General features: G+C 43.5%; 1 non-coding gene across 1 annotated transcript; it reads left to right on the forward strand.

Moving 5' to 3' along the window:
* The first annotated feature begins 1578 nt into the window (after nucleotides 1-1578).
* LOC112746048 (small nucleolar RNA R71) lies at nucleotides 1579-1685 on the forward strand. Its single transcript, XR_003173948.1, has one exon. It is a non-coding gene; the product is annotated as a small nucleolar RNA R71 (small nucleolar RNA).
* Nucleotides 1686-4784: the final 3099 nt, after the last annotated feature.

The following is a 4784-nucleotide window of genomic DNA, read 5'->3' on the forward strand; positions in this document are numbered from 1 at the left end:
AATATTAGCTTCCCTTTTGCTACATCGATAAGTGCTCTGGCCGTAGCTAGGAATGGTCTTCCCAATATGATTGGGTGAGTGTGACTCTCTTCCATGTCTTGGATGACAAAGTCTGTTGGGAGGAAGTATTTTCCAACCTTTAGCAACACATTTTCCACCACTCCTATTGCTTGCTTTTGAGTTTTGTCAGCCAGTTTGATGATTACATCTGTGGGCATTATCTCATTGATCTGCAGCCTCTTCACCAGGGATAAGGGCAGTAAGTTGATGCTAGCCCCCAAATCACATAGTGCTCTATCGAACATAGTTTCACCTATGGCACAAGGGATGTGAAAACTCCCTAGGTCTATTCTTTTTGTAGGCAACTCAGGTTGAATAAGGGTACTACATTCCTTGTTCATCACTATAGTCTGGCCTCCTTTGAGTGAGCTTTTTTTGGGAAGAAGTTCCTTCATGTACTTGATGAATGCAGGCATTTGTTGAATTGCCTTGATGAATGGTATGTTTACATGCAGAGATGCAAATAAGTCTAGGAACCTTGAGTATATTCTCTTTCCCACAGCACCATTGAGCAGTTGAGGGAAGGGTGCATAGAGCTTCAGTAGCTCTTGTGAGATTTCTGGTTCTTGGTGATCTCTATCCTCCTCCTTTGTTGAGTTGTCTTCAGGTTGTTTGAAAAGTTTGCCTTGCTTGTCTTTAGTCTCTTGATCACTTGTAGTGACCATTTTGCAATCTTCCCATCTTACTTTCTTTGCTTCTCCTTTGGGGTTTTTCTCCGTGTCACTTGGGAAGCTGTCAGTAGGTTTGGGAATCTTCTCAGCTAAATATCCCACCTGGAATTCCAGCTTCCTAATGGTCTCTCCCTGGTTCTTAATATTGGCTCGCACCTCCTCTTTGAACACCTTATTTTCTTGAATCTCTTGGCATATTCCTTCAAGTAAGGCTTAAATCTTAGAGAGATTGTCATCAATTGATGGGTGATTTGGAGCAGATGTGCTGTTTTGGTTTTGATAAGCGTGTGGAGAAGTGTTGTTGTGGGGGTGTTGAGATGTCCTCTGTGTGAATTGCTGGTGAGCTGCATTGTTGTTGGAGTTGTAACGTCTCTGGTCTTGGTTTTGATCTTGCTCACTTCCCCACCCAAAGTTTGGGTGGTTTCTCCATCCAGGGTTGTAGGTTCTGGAGTATGGATCATAGTTTTTCCTTGGTGAATTTCCAATGTAGTTGGCTTGCTCCGGACTACCCTTTGCTTCTTCATTCACTCCTTCTTGGGTTGTTGATGAAGTTGAGATTGCTGCTACTTGGTTCATCTCCATCTTCTTGGTGAGGTCAGCTAGCTGCTGGGTAATGAGCTTGTTTTGGGCCAACAGAGCATCTACATTGTTTAGCTCCATTACTCCTCTTGTGTTCCCTCTTTCGGAAGCATAGAAGTAGTCGTCCTCTGCTACTGTTTCAATAACATCTATGGCTTCCTCAATAGTCTTCTTCTTGTTCAAAGATCCTTCGGATGAATGGTCTACGGCCTTCTTTGACTCATAAGAGAGCCCTTCATAGAAAATGTGCAACTGCACCCATTCGTTGAACATATCTGGTGGGCACCTCCTTGTTAGGTCTTTAAACCTCTCCCATGCTTCATATAGAGTCTCACCATCTTGTTGCCTGAAAGTTTGGACCTCAGCTCTCAGCCTATTGATTCGTTGAGGAGGGTAAAATCTTGCTAAGAATTTGTTTACCACGTCTTCCCAAGTTGTCAAGCTTTCCCTTGGGAAAGATTCCAGCAACTTGGCTGCCTTGTCCCTGAGTGAGAATGGAAATAAGAGCAGTCTATAGGCGTCAGGATGAACACCATTAGACTTCACTGTGTCACATATTCTCAGGAAGGTGGTCAAATGTTGATTGGGGTCTTCTTGAACACCTCCTCCAAACGAACAGTTGTTCTGAACAAGGGTGATGAGCTGTGGTTTAAGTTCAAAGTTGTTGGCATGGATTGTTGGCTTTTGGATTCTACTTCCACAATTGCCTGGGTTTGGATTGATGTAAGAGCCCAAAACTCTTCTATCCTCCCCAGCATGATTTGCTCTACCTCCTCCCCCATGGTTGTGATCCTCTTCTTCATGATGGTTTTCCATGTTGTCTTCCATGTTTGGTTCAAAGAATTCCTCTTCTTCTTCAGCACCAACCACTTTCTTTCCTCTTGCCTCCCTCCTTAATCTAAGGAAGGTCCTCTCAGGTTCAGAATCGAAGGAAGTTGAAGCCCCGCTTCTTCTCCCTGTCATACAACCATCAAGTGCAAGCAAGAAAAGATAGGTGCAGAAAGTATTTTTGTCAGAATTACTGTTAGTTGTGGGTGATGCAATATATCAAACAGTTAGTGGGTTAGCAAACAGAATTGAAAATAACAAAGAAAAACAAAAGAGTAGAAGGGGAAGGGAAGAAGTTTAGCTAAAACAGAAAGTAAACTCTAACGTGGCCACTTATGAGCATTTGCCAACGTTAGTAACAATGTTAAGTGTCACTAACGTTGGCTCAACTTCCCTTCTCCATGTTAGAGTTCACGTTAACTTAGTTAACATGACTCTTAACATGGTCAATGATGGCTTCGAGAGCGTTATTGGCAATCACTTTTCTCATTAACTTTGCAAGTTACCTCCCATTCCTTGCTTTCTTTGGTCCTGAAATCAAGCAATAGAGTGCATCAAAGTTCTAGTCCAAGTCATGGGTAATACAACATACAATTTGTCACTAAACTCATGCAAAATCCTCATGAAATAATGTAAAATGCACAATGTATGCTTGAATCAAGGTGTAAGTGAATATCTACCCAAAACTAGCTTATTTCCTAAGGAAATGCATGAAACTAACCTAAAAACAGTAAAGAAAAGGTCAGTAAAACTGGCCAAGATGCCCTGGCATCAATTGTCCTCAGGGGTGGTCCGGGTAGCCTTTGCTTTGAGATCGGCTTCAAGTTGCAGGAGTTTATCTTCCAATTCTCGACGTCGCCTTACCTCTCCTTGTAGATCCATGCCAACTTCTCGTTGATGCTGGCTTTCATTTTCAAGTTGCTTTAGACGATCTTGAAGCGCTTCTATTACTCCCAGATGTGATGAGTTTTTGTCTCCGTTGGATTCCGGAGTATCTTTTGCTGTAGCGTCCACGTTTTTGTGCAGCGTTCTGTCCTCTAGATCCGAATCATGGTCGTTGTCAAGGTCGTCCGCCATGATGATGGGATGACTTCCAGGTTCCTCGGCAACGGCACCAATGTTCCGAGGGTTACCTGAAACTGTAGGCCGATCTCGGTTGAGATCTTCTGTACTGGTCGGAGATGACGTGTCTGGCTGGCTGGTGACGGCCGGAGCTGTTGTGTCCGACTTGTTGGACTGGCTTCACTTCTGATCCGTGGTCACCGGAGGGTGGGGGGTACCTGCAAGAGACTCCGATGCTTAAATTAGCACAGGTATTAAGCAGGTTTATTGTAGAATCAGAGTATGAGTTATACCTGGGTGCTCCAGTGTATTTATAGTAGTTGTAGAGTGACCTTTCTGGAGATAAGATAGTTATCTTATCTTATCTTATCTTATCTTATCTTATCTTATCTTATCTTTGAATGAGGTCATCTTATCTTCTGGGGAACCGCCTTTATCTTTCTAGGCTTTAGCTGCCTTTAGATTGGGCTGTGTTCCTTCGTTTGGGCTTACTTGGGCCTCTGTCGCATTTTGTCCGAGCTCTTTGTGAAGAGGTCGGTCATTGGCCGAGCTCTTTGAGAAGAGGTCGGATAGTCTAACCTGAAGAGGTCGGTCGGCTTGTCGCTAAACATCCCGGGTCGGACAACTTGACCCAGGGTATGAACAGTGCCCCTGCTTGAGTTCGATCTTTCTGTGAGATTATGCTTTTCAGAGCTTCGATCTCTTTGGAAGTCATGCTCAAGCATCTGTATGGCTTGTTTCTTCATTGCTTTGCAATCTTTTGCAGATTTTCTAGAGGTTTGGTACTTCACAGTCCGTCCTCTTTTGAGTGGTAGTGTGGGATTTCTACCCTTGCCTTCTGGATCACGCATTGCTTTAAGTTTGTGTTGACAACCCTCTGCTTTGGCGAAGTTATCCTTGCGGCTTGATATCCGGGCTTTTAGTGACTTGTCCGATGACTTTTTAGTGTTCTTTATATAGAACCTTTTTTAGTCTCAGATGACGTTCGTAGCCCTGTTTGAGATTGTGCCTTCTTTGAGCGGAGTTGTATCCCTTTTAGCTAAGCACATTTGAGCCTTAAGTTGTTTCTCAACCTTTTGGCTTGTTCTTTTTTGAGATCATACATGCGCCTCTTCTTAGCTGACGTCGACCTGTACGACTTTGCCCCTGCTTGAGTTTGGATCTTTCCGTGAGATCGTGCTTTCAGAGCTTCGATCTCTTTGGGGAAGTCGTGCTCAAGCATTTTGGTCGATCTTGAGTAGTTTCTCTTTGTGCGGGTCTGGTATTCCCCTTTTTAGTTTGTTGAGAGGTCTTTTCAGCCTTCTTCCGACTTGTTTGTCTTCACTGTTTGGGCTTTTTAGTCATAATCCAACAACTTTTTATAGTTTGTTTGGATGACTTTTTAGCGCCGTCTTTGAGGCCGTGCTTTTTGCTTTTTAAGTAGTGTCTTTTTTCAAGACTTTGTACTTTTTAGCAAAGCACTTCTGGCTTTGGTCTTTTGACCTTTCCTTGGCCTTTGTGAGATGTTTATAGAGTGTTGGCATTTTGCTGTCCGACCTCTTTTTGTTTTGTCCACTTTCTGCTTGGTCGAGGTGGTCCTTTGGG

Source organism: Arachis hypogaea, chromosome 14 (assembly GCF_003086295.3).
Source record: "Arachis hypogaea cultivar Tifrunner chromosome 14, arahy.Tifrunner.gnm2.J5K5, whole genome shotgun sequence".
In the NCBI taxonomy this organism is placed as follows: domain Eukaryota; kingdom Viridiplantae; phylum Streptophyta; class Magnoliopsida; order Fabales; family Fabaceae; genus Arachis; species Arachis hypogaea.